We start from the raw sequence: 27,480 nt of genomic DNA, 5'->3' as shown, positions 1-27,480 counted from the left end.
TTTTATATTCCATTGTTATATTTGAGTATCAGAACATTTTATCTATAATATCTGAATATTCCGAGAATCATACAACTTTACAATAATCTAAGAATTATTATTCCTACTTGGAACATTTTTGGAACATTATAAGTTTTATCAAAATATAATTTCTATAATCTTGAATTTTTTCCGAGAATCAAGAAATCCTGCCTATTGATCTGAAGATTCTATCTAAAGCATCTTATACTGACACACCTGTGAAATCAAACAAATAAATTCCATTGTAATAATATATTTTTAAGTAAAAAACAAAAACACACGAAGAATGGCTTCAATGAAAATGGAATCAAGTGACAAACCCGGAACGGAGTGGTTGTTGAAATAACAAGCCCGCTAAGTTCGCGGGTCGGAGGGAAATGAATAATAGAGGGAAAGACAAGGCAGCCGAAGATTTGATTCCCAAATGAGGACGTATTACCTCTAGAGGCAGAGAACCAACAATCTCGACGCCGCGCCGCGCCTGAGAGAGACGGTAACAAGATTAGTGGCGCGGGGATCCGGTGGTGCATTAAACTGTGCAACTTGTATGAGAGAGCGGCACAGTTAACCTTTTATAATTATATCGGAGCGGCGTGGCATCTCAGCTCTCAGAGCGTTACGCGGCATTTGCATCCCAGTAAGTGTTCATGGGCAACTTTGCCATTCTGACAATTACTGAACTCTCCTCAAAGGGTTCAGCAGGCGCGCGCATCTTCGCGGCAGTGCGCCTTCAGGGCTCCAGGACTACAGCGCTACAGAGCTACAGCACTACTACACCGCAACTACAATTCAGCGGAAAATCTAAATCTATTTTTTTTCTGTAACTTAAAAACATACAGCACAAGTGTACAAAATTAGTCAAACATGGGCCACAGACACTTTTGCGTGGGGACGAATATATTTCTTTCCGCCAATGGCTGAAGACGAATAATTGTGAATTAAAGGCTGAAATGATATAATTTTTTAATATAAGTTTATTAAAACTGCTGTATTTGCAAAAATATATGACTAATCTTTCCATGTTAAAATACTTGTTACAATTAGAAAACAAGAAAAAGAGGAAGTACTCTGATTTTAAACGTTGTATAAATTATAATACGGTTTAAAAGTATACAAATAAATAACTATTTTTTTCTATTTTAATATGTGTTATACTTCTTTACATATTGAATTAATACAATTTTCAAACCCAGGCATTTCATTAAAGCGAGTGGGATCCAGCCGGTTTTTACAACAACCGGCAACCGGAATATTGGTTAACTACTGTATGCCACTGATTTGAAGGAGGAGCTCTTCTTATTGGAAAGAACTATTATCTATTATTTTATAAAATAAAAACTACAACTATCCAATAACTTTAATATTTTCACACGAGGCCTTTCGACATCAAAGATGCCACACCTGACGATGGTTTCAGGATCTTCAAAATCAAGCATATTTAATTTTAAATAGCTTTAAATATCCAATTTTTAGGTGTTCCTGTAAAGGCGATTTAAGTTTGTTCTGTATATGATATACTGAATTAAACCATAGGGAGACCTTGTACAGTATACACGGGACTTGATATTAAAGAAGTGTTTAATTATATACTCTTAAATAAAAATATAGAGCCTGTCTGTAATTAACTACAATGTACTTTTTCAGGAGGAGGCCTCAACACGTTTGAAGCTCCGAGCTCGTACGTATTGACGGTAAGTCGGAAAAATTTGTATTTTATTGACAGTAAATAAATTTGCCTTAAGACACTCGTCACTAGAGTTTACTACTTCGCAGGCATTAGGATCAAGAATGTCTACATCAAAATTACATTACAATCAGTTTACTGTGATTTATTAACACAAAGTTATTTCACAAAAGTAAATAAATGTGCAATGGCACCTCTGAGCCAACAGCTTTTTTGAGGTTGCCTTCACGAATTAATTAAAAGCAGATGAGCCTGGCAACTTCTTTTTCAGAGAAACGTGTACACAACTAGTGTAAATCAAATTAAGTTGAATATGTTTTGATTTTTTAAGCTGGAGTTAGGGCTGTATTATTAATCTTTTCCGCTCAACCCCAAATTATAAAAATATAAAACAAAATGAAAATATAACAAAATCGTAAAACATGTCCATATTTAAAGCAAAGCACACAGAATAAACTGTATTCCACAATGATATGAATAATGCATTATATTGCCATAGTAAATAAACACATAAATACACATGTATACACACATACACATACACCACAATGATACTTAGACACAAAAGATATAATGTAACCATTACACACTCATTTAACAAAAAACATCTTTAACTAAGTTACTACGAGATTCATGAGCCACTCTACATCTACAATTGTAAAAGATATAACATTTCAGTCTCTGTATAAAACGTACCCAATGTTGGCGAGGGAGCACACAGCGAAAGGTAATTGTTATAGAATCTATAACAATACATTCATTACATTTGTAAGCTTAGGAGCTGTGAATGTTATAAAAACATCTTTAACTAAGTTACTACGAGATTCATGAGCCACTCTACATCTACAATTGTAAAAGATATAAACATTTCAGTCTCTGTATAAACGTACCCAATGTTGGCGAGGAGCACACAGCGAAAGGTAATTGTTATAGAATCTATAACAATACATTCATACATTTGTAGCTTAGGAGCTGTGAATGTATAAAAACATCTTTAACTAAGTTACTACGAGATTCATGAGCCACTCTACATCTACAATTGTAAAAGATATAACATTTCAGTCTCTGTGTAAACGTACCCAATGTTGGCGAGGAGCACACAGCGAAAGGTAATTGTTATAGAATCTATAACAATACATTCATACATTTGTAGCTTAGGAGCTGTGAATGTATAAAAACATCTTTAACTAAGTTAACTACGAGATTCATGAGCCACTCTACATCTACAATTGTAAAAGATATAACATTTCAGTCTCTGTGTAAAACGTACCCAATGTTGGCGAGGAGCACACACAGCGAAAGGTAATTGTTATAGAATCTATAACAATACATTCATTACATTTGTAGCTTAGGAGCTGTGAATGTATAAAAACATCTTTAACTAAGTTACTACGAGATTCATGAGCCACTCTACATCTACAATTGTAAAAGATATAACATTTCAGTCTCTGTATAAACGTACCCAATGTTGGCGAGGAGCACACAGCGAAAGGTAATTGTTATAGAATCTATAACAATACATTCATACATTTGTAGCTTAGGAGCTGTGAATGTATAAAAACATCTTTAACTAAGTTACTACGAGATTCATGAGCCACTCTACATCTACAATTGTAAAAGATATAACATTTCAGTCTCTGTATAAACGTACCCAATGTTGGCGAGGAGCACACAGCGAAAGGTAATTGTTATAGAAATCTATAAACAATACATTCATACATTTGTAGCTTAGGAGCTGTGAATGTATAAAAACATCTTTAACTAAGTTACCTACGAGATTCATGAGCCACTCTACATTCTACAATTGTAAAAAGATATAACATTTCAGTCTCTGTATAAACGTACCCAATGTTGGCGAGGAGCACACAGCGAAAGGTAATTGTTATAGAATCTATAACAATACATTCATACATTTGTAGCTTAGGAGCTGTGAATGTATAAAAACATCTTTTAACTAAGTTACTACTACAGATTCATGAGCCACTCTACATCTACAATTGTAAAAGATATAACATTTCAGTCTCTGTATAAACGTACCCAATGTTGGCGAGGAGCACACAGCGAAAGGTAATTGTTATAGAATCTATAACAATACATTCATACATTTGTAGCTTAGGAGCTGTGAATGTATAAAAACATCTTTAACTAAGTTACTACGAGATTCATGAGCCACTCTACATCTACAATTGTAAAAGATATAACATTTCAGTCTCTGTGTAAACGTACCCAATGTTGGCGAGGAGCACACAGCGAAGGTAATTGTTATAGAATCTATAACAATACATTCATACATTTGTAGCTTAGGAGCTGTGAATGTATAAAAACATCTTTAACTAAGTTACTACGAGATTCATGAGCCACTCTACATCTACAATTGTAAAAAGATATAACATTTCAGTCTCTGTGTAAAACGTACCCAATGTTGGCGAGGAGCACACAGCGAAAGGTAATTGTTATAGAATCTATAACAATACATTCATACATTTGTAGCTTAGGAGCTGTGAATGTATAAAAACATCTTTAACTAAGTTACTACGAAGATTCATGAGCCACTCTACATCTACAATTGTAAAAGATATAACATTTCAGTCTCTGTAATAAACGTACCCAATGTTGGCGAGGAGCACACAGCGAAAGGTAATTGTTATAGAATCTATAACAATACATTCATACATTTGTAGCTTAGGAGCTGTGAATGTATAAAAACATCTTTAACTAAGTTACTACGAGATTCATGAGCCACTCTACATCTACAATTGTAAAAGATATAACATTTCAGTCTCTGTATAAACGTACCCAATGTTGGCGAGGAGCACACAGCGAAAAGGTAATTGTTATAGAATCTATAACAATACATTCATACATTTGTAGCTTAGGAGCTGTGAATGTATAAAAACATCTTTAACTAAAGTTACTACGAGATTCATGAGCCACTCTACATCTACAATTGTAAAAGATATAACATTTCAGTCTCTGTATAAACGTACCCAATGTTGGCGAGGAGCACACAGCGAAAGGTAATTGTTATAGAATCTATAACAATACATTCATACATTTGTAGCTTAGGAGCTGTGAATGTATAAAAACATCTTTAACTAAGTTACTACGAGATTCATGAGCCACTCTACATCTACAATTGTAAAAGATATAACATTTCAGTCTCTGTATAAACGTACCCAATGTTGGCGAGGAGCACACAGCGAAAAGGTAATTGTTATAGAATCTATAACAATACATTCATACATTTGTAGCTTAGGAGCTGTGAATGTATAAAAACATCTTTAACTAAGTTACTACGAGATTCATGAGGCCACTCTACATCTACAATTGTAAAAGATATAACATTTCAGTCTCTGTGTAAACGTACCCAATGTTGGCGAGGAGCACACAGCGAAAGGTAATTTGTTATAGAATCTATAACAATACATTCATACATTTGTAGCTTAGGAGCTGTGAATGCATAAAAACATCTGTATACTTCTAACCTAGGAAAAGGCATAGCTACTCGGTTTAATGCCTACAACCTAATTGATTGAACGTTCACAAGTGCAATTAGAAACACCATCCTGACCGAACTCTAGCATAAACGTAAATCACCCCTTTAAACGCGTTGTTTAATTGTATAAAACCACACAATGGGTGCTAACTGATACACATTAACTACGTGCATTAATATTTTTACGTTAGGCAAAATATAAATGTCTTTCATTAAAGTCGTGCTCGTCTTTAATACGTGATAATTATTTGGCCTTTTGTTGTTCCTCTATGTTTACGTCCCTTTATATACCACATTACGGAGTTTTCGTGATCTGTTGGAGAACTGTTATTTTGTTTTATTATTCCAATACCAAATTTATTCTGTTGTTTAACCATTATAAACAAAAAATATGATTACCATAATTTGTTCAGTGATTGGTTCAATCAATTATTTGCTTAAAATCTAACGTTCCAATAAATTGCAACAATGAAAAGATTGGCGATTGCTCGAACAACACTTCTTTTAATCTAGGAAATGTTAAATGTTAAGCTTATTACTATTTTTGTTTTCAACAAAGCGTTTGGCTTACAAAATGATGTACAACAATAATGTACCTTTCAAATGAAGTTCAACATTATCGAATTCAAGATCTAGAATTTTGACACACCCTGCATTTAAAAATGTATTAGAATCTTTATTAATTGTTTTCTCAAGGGCTGATTTTGTGGGGAAACAGTACTATTACGATGGTGCGTTCTCTCACTACCGATTTGAGACATTGTGAAACACCCTGTATAATCGTAAATCAACATTCAGGATAAAAACAGAAAATTTATGTAGTAAAATAGTCGAAAAATCTCAGAAAAATGTTTTCTGTCCAAGATGACAGTTTTTGTTTTGAAAATGGAAGAGCTTTAAAAGTGTATCTATTTTAATGCTACTAGTAATGTTATTAATTTATGTTTCAGATTGCCTCTATAATGATATACAGACATATTAAGACACAGATACTGCATAGACATGGTGTATGGATTGCGTGTCATGGGTATATTTAACTCGGTGATTGAAAAGTTTTTCAATATTTGTTAAGAAAAACGTTGTTAGAGATATATTGTGTTATAAACTCAGTAATTTTGTAGATGTAAAAGATCGATGTATCTCATTTCTTAGGGCTCTCCACGATTGACCGCGCTAAAGGAAACAAAACTTAACAAGTTTACTTGCAACCGCTTGCCTATTGAATTCGACACAATAACAGGCCGGTTCCGTGGGACGAAAGAAATTTATAGCCGCTATCCCCCTGCACCACTCGAGAGCTGAAATAATGGTGAAATTCCCCAATACAGCGAGCGATCCGTGGGGAACGGGCGGTGGAGGTTCGGTCGCACTTCGAGGACCTCGCGACTTCGTATTGTCTGTAAGTCAATTACCCGAACCACAATGCGCGGAGCAGCGCCCAATTTGTGGGCTGGCGCGCGCGCGTACCACTTTGACTACAATTAAATAATAAACCCTCGAACCGGGGGGCGCTCACCCCGGCGATTGTGAAAAACCGGGGTGTGTGCGTGTGCGTGTGCGTGTGTGTGTGTGGCCCTCTCGAAACCTAATCAACAATATTGTCGACCCCGCGCCGAGTGCTTGATGCTTGCACGGTTTTGTCGCTTGAGGAAAATCAAGCATGCCTTTTTGTGCTTTCATTATTCCTCCCCCAAACAACGATAATTTATAATTGGAAAAGCCATGGTCTCTGTCAACTATGCTTAGAATCTGTTGGCGGTCACATACCGGTCAATCATCCTGTCTGGTCATTCTTTTACCATTACATCAATTGTACATAATAGAGGGAAGATTTGTAAAAATTTTAGGAATAAATCGTAAAGAATGGTACACACGGGGCAGATAAAGATATCGCTTCAGAATCACGCTGTATGGGGTTTATACAAGTTGTGGACTTTCTCTCCGATCAGGCGAAGCGGCGACTATGTCTAGCTTAGGTTAGGTTATGTTAGGTTAGGTTACGTTACACTGTGGACTTAGTCTCTGATTAGGCTGAGCGGCGACTACGTCTAGGTTTGGTTTGGTTAGGTTATGTTAAGTTAGGTTACGTTACGTTACACTGTGGACTTTGTCTCTGATTAGGCTGAGCGGCGACTACGTCTAGGTTTGGTTAGGTTATGTTAAGTTAGGTTACGTTACGTTACACTGTGGACTTTGTCTCTGATTAGGCTGAGCGGCGACTACGTCTAGGTTTGGTTAGGTTATGTTAAGTTAGGTTACGTTACGTTACACTGTGGACTTTGTCTCTGATTAGGCTGAGCGGCGACTACGTCTAGGTTTGGTTAGGTTATGTTAAGTTAGGTTACGTTACGTTACACTGTGGACTTTGTCTCTGATTAGGCTGAGCGGCGACTACGTCTAGGTTTGGTTAGGTTATGTTAAGTTAGGTTACGTTACGTTACACTGTGGACTTTGTCTCTGATTAGGCTGAGCGGCGACTACGTCTAGGTTTGGTTAGGTTATGTTAAGTTAGGTTACGCTATACAGCCAATAAGGTTAATTAAATTTATATAGAGGTTAAGAAATGGGGAGGAACGCTGGGGTCTGACAAAGAAAGGTCGTCCGAAAATTACAACTTAATAATAAATTTTATAGTGTTTATCTGTTCCAAAGTACAGGCTGTACCTCATTGTCATACAATTTTACTGACACATCATGATTTGTTTATTGTAGTTATAAAATAATTTTAAAATAACGATTATTTGGCAAAACTAATGAACCGTATGATACATAAAACTAAGGGAAATTTTCCAATCGTTTAGATTTTCTTATCCTCCCAAACTCACTCTTTTGCAATTTTTTGTTTAAAATGTTCTTCTGCATTAATGTACAACCGGATGTTTCTGTATAATTCTTGGAATATTCATGTCCTGTCAAATACTTCCAGATGACAAAATCTAACTGGAACGAATCTAGTGATGAGAGGTTTTGGAGATCCTGAAACCATGGGCTAAGGAATCCACAGTGCACTCATGTGTTGCAAATTTCAATGTGAAACCTCGTATACGACCATTCAGTTTGCTGTGATGTTTAGAGTATGAATATTACCGCGGCCTATCTTGGGGCTATCTTCCACACTTATATTTCTTTTAAAAGAGCAATACTAAATTTAAAAATATTTTTACATGTATTGGTCAAATTAACCAATCACGTGGTATCGCTTACAAAATAAGAGATAAGCCACTTTCTGGATTACTGCTCGAAATTACTTTTATATGTGATGACAGCAATGATTGAATATACTGAAAGTATGTAGTCTTTAACTGTTATGACATAAATATGTTTCGTAATTAAAACAGGCAAAGAAAATTTTATTTCATCAGACGTTGTTAGAGAAGCTCCCTAACTGTTTCTTTGTTAAGGGTAGCTGTTTGTTGGTGTAGTAATAGAATAACGGTAAAAAAAGCAAAATAATATTAATGAGTATCCTATGATCTTTTTTTAAGTCGTTACATAAGCATTTTCTTACATCCATATTTTGTTGAGAGTTGGTTAGGATTGTGTATCTTTTAACTAAATAAATCACTTCAAATACACCAGCAACATATTCCAGCTTCTTTTGACATCCATGAAAGTAAATCTTAAATAACCCTAAGGCTTAGAACTATAGTAATCAGCAATCAAGGCACAATGTACGGAAACCCCATGGTATATACAAACTATACACGTAACAATTTTGGGTGTTTATTGACAGAAATTAATTGTGTTGAAATATTGACAAGGGATAGTTTACTTTTCCGTAATCATACAATAATGAAAACTAAGATTTACATTAGGTATAGAAAAGGTTTACCAAGATTCCATAATTTTAATCAGATACAAATTGAACTCACTAAATTGAAGACAACATATTACATACCGTTGTTAGGAAGTTATTATGTTAAAGCTCCTAAAACACCCTTTCATGAAGGCTCCAGGCCACGATTATGAGCCCGTTATTATGTATGCGGTGCAAGGGGAGTTTAAAAGCCAAGACATAAGTTTACAAACATCTCCGGCGGCCTCTCTGATCCCCAGGCGCCGACAATGAGACTGTGTCATCGCCGTAGAGGTCTGGATCATTGCCATTTCTTCGGTCTCATCTCTGGAGTCAACTTACGGCTGGAGTATCACGCAAGCGTCGTAATGATTAAAGAATTTAAATTACGTAATGTTTCGACCAATAGATGGGCAAATCCCAGAGAAAGCATTCTTGGAGCGAGAAGGTTATACGGTATTTATAACCTTACGTCTGATGAGAACAAGTGTCGTAATTAACTAAAATTTTCAATTACGTAATATTTCGACCATAGATGGCAAATCCCAGAGAAAGCATTCTTGGAGCGAGAAGGCTATACGGTATGAAGAACCTGATTTCTGATGAGAACAAGTGTCGTTAATAAACTAAAGTTTTCAATTACGTAATGTTTCGACCAAGAAATGGAAAATCTCAGAGAAAGCATTCTTAGAGTGAGACGGTTATACAGTATTTATAACTTGACGTCTGATGAGACCAAGTGTCGTAATGAACTAAAAATTTCAATTACGACCAATCTGTAGCAATGTCCAGAGCAAGCATTTTTGGAGGAAGAAGGTTATAGAGTATTTATAACCTGACGTATGATGAAAACAAGAGTCGTAATTAACTAAAAAATTTTAATTACGTAATGTTTCGACCAATACATGGCAAATCCCAGAGAAAGCATTCTTGGAGCGAGAAGGTTATACGGTATTTTTAACCTTACGTCTGATGAGAACAAGTGTCGTAATTAACTAAAATTTTCAATTACGTAATGTTTCGACCAATAGATGGCAAATACCAGAGAAAGCATTCTTGGAGCGAGAAGATGATACAGTATTTATAACCTGGCGTCTGATGAGTACAAGTGTCGTAATGAACTAAAAATTTCAATTACGTAATATTTCGACCATAGATGGCAAATCCCAGAGAAAGCATTCTTGGAGCGAGAAGGCTATACGGTATGAAGAACCTGACTTCTGATGAAAACAAGTGTCGTAATTAACTAAAATTTTTAATTACGTAATGTTTCGACCAATACATGGCAAATCCCAGAGAAAGCATTCTTGGAGCGAGAAGGTTATACAGTATTTATAACCTTACGTCTGATGAGAACAAGTGTCGTAATTAAGTAAAATTTTCAATTACGTAATGTTTCGACCAATAGATGGCAAATCCCAGAGAAAGCATTCTTGGAGCGAGAAGATGATACAGTATTTATAACCTGGCGTCTGATGAGAACAAGTGTCGTAATTAAGTAAAATTTTCAATTACGTAATGTTTCGACCAATAGATGGCAAATACCAGAGAAAGCATTCTTGGAGCGAGAAGGCTATACGGTATTTATAACCTGATTTCTGATGAGAACAAGTGTCGTTAATTAACTAAAATTTTCAATTACGTAATGTTTCGACCAATAGATGGAAAATCTCAGAGAAAGCATTCTTGGAGCGAGAAGGTTATACAGTATTTATAACCTGGCGTCTGATGAGAACAAGTGTCGTAATTAACTAAAATTTTCAATTACGTAATGTTTCGACCAATAGATGGAAAATCCCAGATAGCATTCTTGGAGTGAGACGGTTATACAGTATTTATAACATGACGTCTGATGAGACCAAGTGTAATGAACAAAACATGTCAATTACGTAATGTCATGTCCTTATATGTCCTGACGTCTGGTAAGAATCATCTGAAATAATGTATAGAATTTTAAATAATAACATACAAGCTATAAGTGTTTAAACTGTTAATATACGTTTAATATATAATTCAAACATTTTGCTATAATACAATGTGGGCGATTGTTCCCAAAGAAATATTAAATTCCGCTGTAATAACAAACCAATGTAAGTGGCACACAAAACTGTAATTTCATATAATTACTACAAGATCGAAGCGTGAAAAATATGGCAAAGTTGTAAAGTAGAATTTTCCATTTCAAAAAGTTCTTATGATAACTTAAATTTTAATAATTTTTTATAAGTTAATCCGAAGGATAGAAAGGAAAATATATATGCACGAACCATCAATAATACTCTTCTGGTAGAGAAATATTTTGAGTTACTGTACTCACGTTATCATCCTGGCATTTCCAAAACCATCAGTATTTTCAGGATTTTCAGAAGTCTTCAAATTAATAAACGAAAAATGTATTTTTCTATATCTGTCCTTCCGTTATGTTTCTAACCTTCTATTTCACTTGAAAACATTTGATTTGGTTCGAAAACAGCTGGCTAAATCTTAATAGAAAGCTTCCCTTATACCTCATCAAAGGCCAAATCCATACCTATAACCATATCAGGGCAGCGTACTCTTGGATGGATATGTGAATCCATGGATACGCTTCAACTCAGAAATATATCACCTGAGATATACTGATTCTTGTAACCTACTAAAAATATCTCAGTGTATTTCTAACTAACCCGTGTCTCAATGGTAATTGACAATTCCAGCCTGTATTATACAACGACACATAACATAACGATAACACTTGTCGTTTGGCAGAACGTGACGGTGTACATATCCAAAAACCCTTTAACTTTGAAATATTTCTATTAACTAGATAATTAAAAATAACTTATCATTAGTCCCGATTCCATTAAGATTCAATTTGTTTTGTTTTTTTTCACTTTCAAACAAAGTTTTAAAAAGTAAGTGTTATCCAGATGTAACAAATTGTAATATGCTGCTTAGAAAAGGAATGTAAGCTGAATTTGACCAACTTCATCTAAATCTGATTTAGTTTTATCGAGTGTAATTAGCTAGGAATTGTATTTAAATTTTACTTAATCCAGTGGGAATTAAATATTCATATTTAAGTATTGTTCCAAAACGTGTTATTCACGCTAAGTATTTATTTACATGTCAAGTTTGATGTTATGAACTTAATGGTGGGATTTTTGTATGAGTTAAGAAACAAAATGTTGTGTTCCGTTAAATGTTTCATTAAACATTAACATTCGTTTTCTTAGTAATTTTTTAAGTACTGTATGTTTGTTTCCCATCCTTATATTCAAAATAATATAGTACACTCTGTTAAATTCAGATTAATATTTTCTTAATTTTCCTTCGTTTGTTGCCAAATAGTACATCTTGAAGATTTGAAATCCAGAGACTTTAAATGGATTACCAACTTTAACCACTTAACATTTGTGGATTTCTTCATTTCATCCACATAGCTGTGTGGATGTCCTAGAAAATTCAGGAAGTTGTAGGCTACCTAGGGAAAACAGGTGTAGCTTACAAAAGGACATTAAAGGACGCGGTTAAGACTGAAATAATGTAAATTTTTAATTTAAGTAAAAGACTGAATTAAATTATATGACCAAATCGTATGTTCAGTACGGCAATACGTTGCTTGTTCAGAGACCCAGCGGAAGAGCGTTAAAATAAAGAAAGTTAGCTGTTTCTGCGCGAAACGAAGCCGGTTTACAAGGTTTACAAGATGTAGTCTGTGCAGACATGTCCCTGTCACAAAGTTTTAAGAAGGTGGTCTCGGCCAGTGGATGCATTTTTAATAAAGTTGCGGCCAGAGCCTGCCAGGAGAGGCGATGCGGAGCGAGGTCCGAGAAAACAGAACTAGCGGCAGAGAAGACCTGGAAAAAGTAAAACAAATTACGGACTTGCCGATATACACGGGTGGGGGAGGGGTGGGACGTGTGGGTCTTAAGACAAGACCGGGGGCAGAAGGGTTGCGGGGTGGGGGAGGGGGCGGGCAGGTCCGCAAGGAAATCAATGAGCAGCAAGATAGCCCAGGTGCGAAGCCGTGCGTCCGGTAGTCGGGGTAGCGCGAACTACAATATTATTCACGCAGGGAACGGCGCGGTTTATTTAAAAACCGCGCAAAGAACTGCTAATGTCGTTTAACCCGATCGGGTTAGCGGCGCGGAAAGGGTAAAAAGAGAGAATTAAGTATTTTCCAGATTCACCGTTGTGCAAGTTTGATCCATTCAATTAAAAGGCCGGTAATATCCGAACCATAATGGAGGGGGCTGGCGGACCAATGACAAGGGGGGGGCGGGAGCACATGAGCAGATACAATGCGCGTGGAGGCGAAGCTTTGTGTTTTGTCTGTACAGCAACAGCACTCTCAGAGCGGAGCGGAGCGCGCGCGCGTGTGTGGACAGACGGAGCGTAGCACTGCTTTACAGACTCCAAGACATGATGTTAGGCCCTTGGTGAGTACATACACATACACATACAGTTACAATACATTGTTTACCGTGTCATGCAGTGCGTCATCAATAATTGTGGCTGTGCCAACAGTAGTGCGGTTTCGTTACAACAGTATCATTCACAGTTGTGCCCTTATGTTAAGAAAATTGCGGAGTTCTTAATTGTTTTTTAAATTGTGAGTTTCCTGTTAATTATGAAATAAGTTCGTGATTTGCTGACATTATACTTATCGCGTAGTTTATTTATTTATATCTAATAATTTATACTCTAAATTATTCAAAGGTCGTGAAAAAGAAATATTAGCATTATTTTTATGTATATATAGTCTAAGAATAGGGTTTTTTTAAATACAGACAGATTGTGTGGTTTGGGCATTGGTATTGTAGATCTGTATTGGTTTTGGGGTAGCCCGAAAACCATGATTTGAACCAACCTAACCTAACTTAGTTGAACTGTTCACTTTTAGACTGTTTAAATTTCCTAAAATGTTAATATTTTATGTATAAACAAAGTACAAATAGAAGACAAAAGTTATCTGTTTGTTTAGCTTGCGAATTAACTAAAATCAAATTCTAATTTTAACACAAAACCAAATTAGTTGTATTTAAAATATATTTATTATAATTAATCCTAAACTAATCGCAGAGAGTTTTAGTTCAGTTTTAGTAAAGTATCCTATTCTATAATGTAATAGAATGAACTATTGCTAATTCATTTGAATTACTTAATGGCCCAGTTTCTTTTGACCATTATTAAGAAAGGGATACCCAAATAATATACTATTATTTAGGCCTATTTTGTGATTAAATCACTCGCAATAACACAGGTTCGTTGTTGTGCATGGAAACAAAGTTGTAGTTTTAAGAATTAAACGTGCATCCTGATTTTATTTTAGAAATAATTAGCACTAGTATTTTTACAGTAATCATCAGCAGTACCCAATCACCAAAAGTCGCAGAAGTAGAATATTTTTCATAGCAACTTTACTCTTGTATGCTAGGCTATATTAAAAATTATGTTCACAGTTTATTTTTTCAAAAGGTTACAACATTGTCTAAGTTTCTGTATACTCCTATTAGTGTATAACGTTAACAGAATAGAAGGAATCATCTAATAAAAATTATTGTATAAAAATATTTATCAGGGATTTTTGAGTTTAAGTAATTTGTTTTCTCAAATAAAAAAAGATACTGCAGCCTCGCTGCTTTTCTTATAACAATAATTCAACATAGTTAAACAAATTGTAAATTATTATGACACATTATTTTCATAGTCTTATTCAAAATAATTTTGTTGTGATTGTTGATTCATATTTGTCGGCAGGTGTCACTTTAAAATGACTATTGACAGCTCTGATGAAGCTATGTACGTCTTTGCACGAACTAAAAAGGTTTAGTATAAATAAAGACAGTATGTCTGCTGATTAAGGGCGATAGTGCATTGCAGTTGCGTGTTCTGATAACAGATCACTGATAACAGTGTTGTTCCCATTGTCCTAGGTCAACCCATTGTCTGGATTAAATTAAAGAAACTGTAATATTATTCTGTAATCAAACGGATTTAATTGTAACGTAATCAGGTAACGGTTTATACCATGTTAGGCCTAGCCGTTTTAACAGTTAAAACCAAGAACAACATTTTGATTGTTTAATTTTAAATTCTTCTTTATCTGTAAAGACTAGAATAATAATGTACAATAATATAGGTACAATATATTTGTTCATTTAGGCCTATTTTGTGAAAACAGTTTATAGTAAAACACTAACAAACAATTTTACCAAGGTAAATGTAATGATTTAACCATAATTCAATTTCTTTATTATTATTATAACGTATTGGGGTTTAAAATGAACTCATCAATGATCTTCCGTTTTAGTTAGGCCGTATACTATTTGTTAAATTATTTATTTATTTACAGACACTTGAGGCGATTTTCTCTAGCTCATAACATGCACAAAAGTTGAAAAAAAAATTTTTTAAAAACACATTTTAAAGTAACTGCCGATACTTGTAACGATAAACGAACTTATTTTGTCCAAATTCAAACATCAATATTGTTTATCTTATTGGATTGACCAATGGTAAAGGAATCTTAATAATTGTTAAGATTGTGTATTAAGAATTTAATGTCAATCAGGAATAAATTAAGAGGTGGCCTAATTCTATACTGTACTGATTAATTAAGCATGTATGAAACACTATTATCGCCAAATAATCAGTTTAAATAAAATAATGTATGACTAAATAAATAACTCACCATTTAAAGCAATTTCTACCAATTTTCTTCCATAAAATTTGCATCCTTTATTTATCACAGCCGTGCGTCATTTTGGTTTGGCGAATTTGGAAAATATCCTTCTAATGGAAATTATTAACGACGATAAAAGATCAAATATTTTTACAGCTACTTAAAATAATTTTTGATCCCCTTCTCTCACAATATGGTTTCTGCGCCCCGACGCCATTTGTTGCGGTATGAAATTTTTCATAACAATTTAACGGATTATTTTTAAATATTTTCAACTAAGTTTGACAGCTACTTGATACAAAATCATCTAAAGTGTTATCAATAAATGTATATCCATAAGATATCAATTTAGTTGAACTCTAATAATTTAAATAGGCTTATATTTATTTCGGATTATTACGATAAAGTAAATTCTGTTGTAATCGGTATAATAAAATTGGCAATACATATTTTTATACCAAACTTTGAAAGACTCATAAATTATATTTTTTGCCTCGTATTTATTCAAACATAATATCTTTCTACAGATCAATAACTAACTACAACCAGTAACAAGTTAAAAGGCTTTCCTGAAGACATTTCAAGTGCAAGTGAACACTTTTACCTTCCTTAGGATGTTTAAACCATTATTTGCAATTTTGATATAATACATGGTAAAGACAACAAAGGATATACGAAGCTACTAAGTATACTTTCGGCCTATTTTAAAACTTTTTAACAGTGATGCTTCTTTTTAATTTCAGAAATTAACTAAGAGTTTTAGTGTATCGCAGTAAATTTCTTAGTCAGATGTTTTATCATATGTAGGGACCCTAAAATATTTTGGGCATAAAAAAGTTAAGTAGAAATTCCACTAAGCATTTTATTAAATTTAAACTAGTAAAGATTTATCACTTTATTTATTTAGGACACGCGTGTAAAAGCAACACTAGCTACGAAGATGTTAAATTAAATTTCCCTTTAGAAATTATTCTTATTTTTAGACGACATTCTAAAATGTCTCCAAATTATCCTAGATTCCAAAATCACTTTAAACAACACTTTTTACAATCTTTAAACATGATAACTTCTGAAATAGTAATTTTAGTAATTTAGTATTTTTATTAAAAAAAATACAAATAAAGTTTTGAAATGTACAGAATCTTTGGGGAAAGCCCAATAAACTGAACGAAATTACAAACCAAATGACAATATTCTGTGATAAAATAAAAAAAATATTCAAAATTAGCTACTGCAAACCGAAAGAAAGAGCCTCCGTCAGTGTGTCTTTGAACACAATATTTTTAAAGTTCTACAAAACTTGTTCTACTAAATAAATTCCATTTGGTGCACACTTAATAAATAAAAAATTACGTTTATTCTGTACTATTACTCTTATTGATTTCTCAAAGCAGTTGTTATTAAAATAATAAGCGTTGTCTTAGGGTATAATATTAAATGTCCTGGGATCCTTATTTGAACGTTAAATAAGGAATCCTAACAGACCGGGTTATGTTCTAGAATTTTAGGAAATCGGGAACGCAGTTTAACTAAACTTTTTAGTCGGAATTGATTTAATAACAAATAATTATGTATCAGTCCTGCTAACTCATATCTTTATTCTCGTTTTACTCATTGACAAATGGTTACCCGTAAATCCAAAAAAATTACATTTTTCTGATTCATTATTACTAAAATACTGCCGTTTTCAAGGGATAAAGAATCACGCCAATCAATTTCTAAGGCCTAAACTTCTTTCTTCAATATTGAAATTCGTTTTCTATTCAGCCAGACTGTTACAATGCTGAATAGAACAACCGTATATTGTACACTTTCTTGCATTTATATTTTGTCAGCCGAACACGATATAGTTTATGAATAAATCTTGGAATCTTTATCAATAGAATTATTTTTATTGTGTGGGGGTTTATTGTGTCTTTTGTAGTTGTAATTTTAGTAAAATTTCAACCTTAACCTTAAGGTCATATGAACTTGAATGTTTACATCTTCAAATTTATAAAACAATCATGCAGATTAACTGTTAATACAGTTTAATCTCCAATACTCGTTCTTACGATCAATTAAAATCGTTGTATCTTCTTTAAGAACGCATGTAGAAGAATCTTAGAACTATTACTGATAGCACTGAGACTCCCAAAGGAACGGAAGACAAAGCGGAGGAAAAGAAACATCAGTGGTTGGAATTAGCGCGGTGTGATAGCAAGGAAACGCAGATGTCACAATAAAACGATCTAGAACAAAGCGAACAAACAACGCCCCCCTCACCCTCTACAACAATGGGGTCGTAATCCTTCTGTGGGGGAGACAATGCAACAAGCGCACCCTCAGCAACAAGTGTTCTGGATTCTAACTTTTGTCAATTGTCTTTTTTAAACACCCCAGGCTTTTCAGACGTTTCTTTGTTTTTGGAAATTGAGAGAAAACGTTATATTTGTTTTGTTCATTCTTTCAGAATTGAGCTTTTTCGGTGTAATTTTTATACTTTCTTCTAACTCAAATGGTTATATTCTTTTTGTAAATAATTTCTGAATATAAAATCCAATCTAGGTATCTGTGCGTAAAGAGAAATAATAAATAATTTTCAGGTATCATCTTATGTAATGCAGAAATTGTGGACATCGAGAATTTAAAACTTAAACATAATTTTACCACAAATTTTACTGTTATTTTGTATTGAGTTTTTACTATTATTCATATTATTATTTTGTTCATGGCGACTATTACTGTTTTATTATATAACCATACTCAGTTTTATTACATATTTAACGTTTATCCTAAAGTTCTTTCAACATAAAATTGTGTTTACGTTCCGTTCTTCTGTTACTGTATTGAAATTAATTCTATATGAAAGCAATTTCTTACCCTTGGATATTTAATAACTATAACAGTAATCCTAAATTTTGGACTCTATAATACACTAAAATTGAATAAGCTCTGATAGTAAAAACTTATTTAAATTGTACATTTTACTGTGTGAAGTACAACTTCAGCGTTGTTCACATCAGAAATAAACAGAAACATTTTTATTTTATAAAATTAAATACTCAAAAATAGTATTTAAACAAAATGACCAGTATACACACATGCAACGGCCTTATACATTCTTATTATACTAATTTTAGTACAATTTCAAAATTCATAACGCGTTTTTATTACGTTATAGCATATAAATAAATTTTGTTTCGGTTTTATATCAATATTACTTTGAAACGCCACCTTTTAACAATGCTATTAACTAAAATTCGGTACAAATTTGCATTTACTCGATTTTAATAAACCTATTTAGTAATGTGAAAATTTAAAACATGAGATAGTATTAAATATAGCAATGAAATACGAGTTTAATATCAAGCTAAATAACAGTGCCGAGTTGTATGTAAAAGCATTGTTTATGATTTCACTTAAACATTTATATAACAACGCCTAGGAAATCTGATAACCTAGGGAATGTCATACAAACTGTAAGTACATCGTATCTAAAGAAGGTTACGTGTATGAAAGAACGGTCCTAACTTCGCCTATCACAATAAAGAGTATAATCAGTCAATATATGATTTTAATTGTAAAAAAGTCAAACAGGTCTATTATCTGCATGTCTAATATCTTGAAACGTATTAAACTTAAGAGGTCTGCACAGACTGCTATAAAGACCACAGTGAACTACTTCAGGCTCTTGAGATTATTTTATGTTGTTCCTCTAATATTCGGTAACAATGTTTAAAAAAATCATACAAATATGGGTTCTTGGCGTGTACAAATTTGGGGCCCAAGAAGTTTTGCGTGGACGGCAATGTTGCCTTGGAGGCTGATTTCTCGGCCACGGCTCATAGAGTATTATGTCATTGACTCGAAATTCATAATTCAAAGTTCTTTATTTAATTTTCCTGTCACTTAAGACTTACAGTCCAAACTGAACAACGTATTTCGTTTATATACGCGATAATAAATTTTACTTCAACAAGTTTTTGAACAACATTTCCCAAACAATGCACTTAAGTAATTGCAACCAATAAAACGAAAACACATAATTAAGCATCTTAATTAATAATTTATTGTGTGTGTTGTTTTCAATTTTAACGTTTTGAGTAACAGAAGGACACAATAAAGAAAGTTGATAAAAATCTATTTAAAACACTTTTTTTACTTAGTTTAATTTTTAAATGGAGGTGGTTTTAATATTGTTAATTTATAGATTTAGTTTCTAAATTATAATAAGTTCTACTAAAAGTTTTTAGGAGATAACGGCTGAGACCTATATTTGAACATTTTTTTTAAATACTGAGAAATACAGTTCAGAAATAAATTAGATATACTACACATTTTTAAAAGGAAACTTTCCTAATCTATTTGCAATGTTTTAAAACACACAAAAATTGACCAAATGCATGGGCCATGAGCATGTACTCTTATGAAAGTATTTAATTACGACGGTACAAATAAAATATACTTTTCTGCGCGAAGCGACATTACGCTTGATAAACAACGTTAAAATAATAGCAATAAAATTAAACCTTCGTTAATCTTGTCGTACTTTTTGCGTAAATACCAATTAAATTAAAAAATTTAGTTTTAATTTTTGGGTACGTCTTTTTCCTACTGTTATAAATATGGCTATGTAATAGAGCTCAAATTTGATATAATTTTAAAATAATTTAATTTATTGTAGGGTTTTTAACGGAAGAAAACAGTATATTAGTTTGAAAATTCAAGTAGATGTTGTTCTTAATATTAGAAGTATTATAGAGCTCACATTTTACAATTTTGAAATTGTTTAATTTATTTTGGAGGTTTTAAGCTACGGAAACAAAACATGTAACAAGTTGTTTACTCCCTTTGTCGAAGCTACCAATAGAGATGTAGGTATGGAACACTGAAGCGACGTTAGCATTGATAATTACAAAGCAACAGAAAGCAGGCTGTGCGGGTATGCCATTGTTTTGTGTGCTGCTGCCCACCCATCCGTGATCCATATCGGTCCGATCCACTGTTTCATTTTGATTATTGTTTGCCAATACCGATACACAAACCTTGCCTCTCCACGCACCGGTGGCCAAGCACACATCCCATCCCCCTACTGTTGCATCCATACTTCGCATTCAATTGGTTCAAACCACTCCACAAATCCGTTCCTTCTACCTGTCGAAATTACGTGACTCATCGTCTTTCATTCCTCTACTGTTGCATCCATACTTCGCATTCAATTGGTTCAAACCACTCCACAAATCCGTTCCTTCTACCTGTCGAAATTACGTGACTCGTCGTCTTTCACTCTCCTACTGTTGCATCCATACTTCGCATTCAATTGGTTCAAACCACTCCACAAATCCGTTCCTTCTACCTGCCGAAATTACGTGACTCGTCGTCTTTCATTCTCCTACTGTTGCATCCATACTTCGTATTCAATTGGTTCAAACCACTCCACAAATCCGTTCCTTCTACCTGCCGAAATTACGTGACTCGTCGTCTTTCACTCTCCTACTGTTGCATCCATACTTCGCATTCAATTGGTTCAAACCACTCCACAAATCCGTTCCTTCTACCTGTCGAAATTACGTGACTCGTCGTCTTTCATTCTCCTACTGTTACATCCATACTTCTCATTCAATTGGTTCAAACAACGTGAAATTACGTGACTCGTCGTAAAAAGGCATTGTTTGCTTTGTATAGTAACATAGAAATATCTTATAACGGATACAGAACGTGACAAAACTGTCTACACAAACTTTAGGATTTTGGTCCATGGACCACTGGAGCCAAAATCTAAATGTAACGGATATTTAAAATATTTAAACTTACACTTCTTAAAAATTACCAATTTTATAGAAAATTATAAGACTAACTTATTGTAAACATTTATTATCAACTCAAATTACACTTTGAGTGTTAAAATTGGAAAACAAATTACTGACTTATTTAATGTTTAGTGTCACCATACATGTCCGATTTCAAGTGCATTTGTTACTAGATAACGGTTTAACAATGTAATTACTTTTTTATGTAATTTCCGGCTAAATTGGGGGAACGGCCAGGGGGGAATTCAATGGCAATCTTAGATGCAAGCCTAGTTCAATACGCACATATCCTAAAGGTCTTTTTATTATTGCAACATAATGCCACAAACTACTCTGCATAAGGTTTTTCAATTTAAAAATGGTGGTTGTTGAAGTTTTGTGGCCAACAACCACCTTTTTAAGGTTTAAAGGTTTAATATATTAAAAACAATTATATTAAATTATTATTAATAATTATTATTATATTAAAACCATTTTGAGTATTGGAAGTTTTGAATTTCGAAGTATTAAAATTTTAAGTGTTGAATTTCGGTTATGACAAAGAATATTTGTGTGTTTCCACACATTGTATACACGACGGATATAATACTCCGTTAAATACTAGTATCATAAACAATATAATTAGCTACCAGTCGGTCTCAATTATATACCATTAATAATAATTATTATTTTTTTAATACCCAGTACCACATACGGAAAGGCGGTCACAATATGCGTAACAAGTTTAAAATTCTACTGACGTCGCATGCAAAATTCCTATATTGCTCATTTCATTAGGCTACACATTTTACTACGCCACGGGTTAACATATCATACGCATGTACTCAAATTGTTTACAAATGCATTTATTCTACGTCTTTTCGTTGCCATCACTGTTGTTTATAAATTCATGTGTGAAAAAGTTCGCTAACGCTTAACCAAACCTATGGAATGACTAGCGCCATCATCGAATTCAATGATGCTTATATAGAAATGAAGCTTCGTGCAAAATTTCGAGTCTGTAGGACAGTTACGAGTAGTTCTCGATATATTGTGCGGATAAATAAACAGAAAGACAGAAATTAAAATTTGTTTAGCCCCTCTAGTGTAGGCTTCGCTAACGCTCAGCAAAATGAGTAAATAAGACTATAACAACAATATTTTACAAATTTTTACTCGCGTTTACGAGTAGAGCATTATAAAATAATTGATTTAATTATTTTACCAAACGATTCAAACAAAACAAGGCTTACTCACTCGCTGACTCAGACTATATTTAGCCTCCAGATGTGGTACGGCCTTGGATTGTATTTTACTAGACGTCGTTAAGTAAAATTGTAGGGGTTGCTAAACTTTGATGGTAAATATAAACAGAAAACTAAGTGCGCTAGTATTCTGACGCGATTCTTAGAATCCGACCCGTGTATGTGATAAGTTGTAACTAAGATCTTTCGCGCCTTGAATTAAATTTAAACATAACCTCAAACATATGAATGTGAAACGTCTGCGGGACGTTGTACTTTCAACTTATTTAACGTCAATGAGTTTTGGCCCAAGAACACTTGATGGTCGAATCCCTACATAATTTGGAAATCTAACTTAACAGATCGTTCGAAATTCGATTGAATTTAATAAACAATAACAAACCCTGTACTGTGTTACGTTCACTATGATATAATTGAAGAGACATTGAATGAAAAATATGCACAACCAAACTAATATAATCATTTTTCGACTTTGTCTCTCTTTTAAATTCTGCAATCGCTTTTTGCAATTTTATTTCAACTATGAGGTAATTTCAACTTATTTCTAAGTTGTAGCTCTACATTCTACTTTTAACATTACTCCTGAAGACGGAAACATTATCACGCCAGAGAATGTTTGGACGTTAATTTCTAGCCACTTGGTAACCAAGCCCAAATGAAAACCGCCGAAGATAAGAATGTGAGTTTTTACAGGAAGTTTATAAGGGAATGACGTGTGTTTTAATAGTTTGAAATTTAAGAAAATGATGTATCGCAATTAAATTATATAAGAAAATAATATATTTAATAAAATTCTATTATCTTAAGACGTGATTCTCTGGACAAGATATTCTTCAAATAATGCTTTATTCCCTTAAGAACAATTTTAAACCTCATGCACTTTTACAATTTTATTTTTAGTCGTAGAATTATGGGCAATTTCTCATTTTAAGATATAATTAATATGCATCCAAACTTAGGCGTTCCGATGGTCGAGTGGCCTAAAATCTCGCACTTTGAATCTGATTTAGAGATTTTGTACGTGATTGTACAAATTTTAATTATTACCATCGATTGTGCGGTATCGAATCTCCCTCATTATTCTGTTTGATAAGATCCTTGCACAGGTGAGTGGCCCATGAGGACGGGAAGAATAAGTCTTAAAAGAGGCCCGGCCTCTCTTTTTTAAAACTCTTTTTGATATTTTTAAAGGTTATACAGAAAGTAAATCTCAAACCTTTGTGTACCCCATTTTTCGAGTATTCAAAAGGTACACACTCTCAGAGATATACTAAAAATCGTTTGGGTGCGTTTTATATTTTAAAATTAAACATCTCCTATCATGCTAGAAGCTGAGGACATACATTAAAAATAATCAAATCGACAAACGTAACCGAACGCCAACCGCACCTGTATCTACAACGTGAGCTACACAAAATTGTCGCAGATTCTCGAAAGAGAGTCCTTCTGATGTACAAGGTAGAGGACTAGACATACCCGATGGAGCTTGGAGAACAAAGACTTAACACATTGTGATAACTCGGCTCCACGCCAGATGCTGATGACTTGTCAGCGCTGATGTCAGTTGGATCCTATCAGCACAGGCCGCCGAGGTCGTGGAATTGTCAGCATTGTTCTCCCATTCAACATCTTCCCTGTTGCAAGACTTCCGGGCGTTACGTTTCCTGGAATAAAATTCAACAAAACAACTTATGTGTCAGGCGCTTATTTATATTTTGATAGGAAAAGCTGTGGCTTTTGGTTTGATTGACGAGTTTTGAAAAAATATGTCATTAGACCATAAAAATATTTTCCAATCATCAACCTCAACGCAGAAGTCTTGTAGATATTAAACCAAATTTCTAAGCATTGCATATTAAGATCACAGATCCCACATAGTTCACATTAAATTTTACGCCAAGTATTAAACTAGACACAAGCTAAATGTCAATGGTCAAATGTTATATCGTTTAATGGCACTTGAATAACGCCAAACAAATTACTAATAATTGTTTGGAATTGTAGTTCATGCCAAAGAAACTTCCACGTGACGCTATGTTTTACATATTCGAATTCCGTCGGTCGTCGAATTCATTTATGACGACTGCCTTGGCGACTGCAATGCATACGAAGAGAATGTTTCTTCCAAATTATAAGAAAGTATATTGATCAATTCACTCTTTTGTCCTCATACGTCCATGAAATTTTGAAATTCACCCGAACCGTGATCTGGAAGATAGAACCGGCTTAGATATTATACAACATTTGACAACTTAGTTTCTCTATAGTTTTCTTCTTTTTTCCCAATAAACGCTAAAAAGTAGTTTAATTTTATTTAAAACGTCTTCTTCGATATGACATGCAAATTTCTCCAAATAAAGTTGCAAATGTGTAAAACTTAAAAAGTAGTTTAATTTTATTTAAAACGTCTTCTTCTTCGATGTAACATGCACATTTCTCCAAATAAAGTTGCAACTTTTGTAAAACTTAAAACTAAAAAAAGTAGTTTCATTTTTTAAACTTCTTCTTCTTGTCTTTGATATAACATACAGATTTCTCCAAATAAAGCTGCAACTTCGTAAAACTTTTCCTGCAGGACTTCGAACCCGAAATTGGCCTAATCAAATTATTATAATTACATTAAATCGAATTTTCTCTTAGAATAAAACTATAATAGAAAAGGGTACTGATCACAAAAAAATTGTTCAATAACTTTCTCGTACGTACTGTTACTTTGAAATTGTGTCGGTTATTAAATCTCACCCTGTGTTCCGATACATAACGAGTACAAACGAAACACCTATTGCGATGAATACAACATCGTGTTTTTCGTAATTTTTCAAAGCAACGCGCAGTAACAAGTGTTCCGCCCATTGAAATAAGTGTTGTTCCGTATCAATTGCGAAATACTTTATTCGCGCGACGCACAATGAGATTCCCTTACAAAATGCCACTTTGGCGGAGGTCCCATTGAATAACATAATAATTTACAATTGATTTGGTGACGAATCGAGTTGAAAACTACTCCACTATCGAGGCACTCCACTCCTCTGCCAGGTTATCGCCACCAGCGTGTAATTATAAAACGTACAAGTGGGCCGGGTGGCGGTTGCCGTATTTAAACAATTTGCCGTGCGCAACACAACGACTGTGGCACCGGTGCTGTTGGGGGGGGGGGGAGGAGGGATCGAGAAATAATTATATTTATTGAGTGAAAGGCAGCGCGTCATTACGGGATAGTGAGGGTTTATAATTAACAATGGGAGGGGTTTAGGTGGAAGCTCATTATTTAGAGGGCTTGCGGCGGTTATTGTTAATCAAACAATATAGTCAGACGATGTTGTGTTATTGCTGTTTATCGTTGTCTGTCGTTGCACTGACGTATCGAATGTCGCCCCCCATATGTGGGGGTCTCGCTTCGGCAGATGTCCCCGCCTAAACTAGCGTTATATTACGCCGGCACTGATTCCTATTTAAATCGGAACAGATGTTGGAAGATAATCCGTTTTAAAGGAGGTTTCATTATTCATACCCCTCGATTATTTGTTGTGCTTTTTGTTACGAAGCCGCAAAATAGGCAATACTGCAGGCATAGGAGGAGAAACAAGAGTCAAGCAAAAAAAGCATGGGAGTATTACATTAGGAGGCATATTCGGGCATTTGTGGTCGTGCCAACGGTTAACCCACGTACTTGGAGATGCGTTCGGGGACGCACATTGTTCTAGAAACTTTTGATGGTCACTAACTTGTAGTTGTGTTGGAGTCTGAAGTACGTGTAGATGGTTTTAAGAGTAGGGTACTTTGGAAGGTCACGTACTTGGAGATACGTTGTAGGATCACGCGTTGGAGATTCCTTGATTGGTCACATGCTTTTACTCGTGTTGGAGGGTCACGTACTTGTGAATGTGTTGGAGGCTCAAGTACTTGTAAATGCGTTGTAGGGTCACGTAATGGAGATTTTTTGATTGGTCACATACTTGTACTCGTGTTGGAGAGTCACGTACTTGTGAATGTGTTGGAGGCTCAAAGATTCTTTGATTGGTCACATACTTGTACTTGTGTTGGAGGGTCACGTACTTGTGAATGTGTTGGAGGCTCAAGTACTTGTAAATGCGTGGTAGGGTCACGTGTTGGAGATTCTTTGATTGGTCACATACTTGTACTTGTGTTGGAGGGTCACGTACTTGTGAATGCGTTGTAGGGTCACGTGTTGGAGAGTTTTTTGATTGGTCACATACTTGTACATGTGTTGGACGCTTAACTACTTGTGAATGCGTTGTAGGGTCACGTGTTGGAGATTTTTTTGGATGGTCACATACGTGTAGACGCTTTGGAGGATCACATACTTGTAGATGTTTTGTAGGGTCGTGGCCCTATATAATATTTGCTTAAGATTAAAAAAATGTGTGTCCAGTGTGTTAAGCAATTGTAAGATCGTTATCAATGGATCTAAATTAATAAAACTGTTATTTATAAAAAGAAATGTAAGGATATATTTCTCCTAATTGTTTTGATAATTATGTTAGAGTATCTTGGTCTTCTCTTTGATAAATTATATGTATAAAACACATTTTGTCATAATTTTGCTACAACATTCTAATTGAGTTAATGACAAATAGTTTAAGGAACCTTGATACGTATTTCGATCTTGTCCTAGGACATTATATTATATACAGCTTAACCGAAATATGTTTGTGTGTGTGTGTGTGTATAAACTTATCTTGTAACTGTATTAAAGAAGGAAGATCGTCAATGTTTATTCTTTACTAGACCAATTCAGTGAAACTAGATACCCCACGCC

The 27,480-nt window shown here is 34.2% G+C and overlaps 1 protein-coding gene across 2 annotated transcripts in view; it reads left to right on the top strand.

Moving 5' to 3' along the window:
* Positions 1-27,480, top strand: part of LOC124357852 (transcription factor SOX-13-like) — a 331,085-nt gene that overhangs the window by 206,250 nt on the left and 97,355 nt on the right. Inside the window, exon 5 of one of the 2 annotated variants that reach the window (XM_046809927.1) lies at positions 1,666-1,712. The gene's annotated coding sequence lies outside the window, so the exon portion shown is untranslated. Of the gene's footprint in view, positions 1-1,665; positions 1,713-13,275; positions 13,419-27,480 lie in introns of those variants that run through there. The other variant, XM_046809928.1, reaches the window with a different exon arrangement.

This window comes from Homalodisca vitripennis, chromosome 3, assembly GCF_021130785.1.
Source record: "Homalodisca vitripennis isolate AUS2020 chromosome 3, UT_GWSS_2.1, whole genome shotgun sequence".
NCBI classification, from domain to species: Eukaryota; Metazoa; Arthropoda; class Insecta; order Hemiptera; family Cicadellidae; genus Homalodisca; species Homalodisca vitripennis.
The sequence above is the reverse complement of the archived record's forward strand: the minus strand, read 5'-3'. Positions and strand labels throughout refer to the sequence as shown.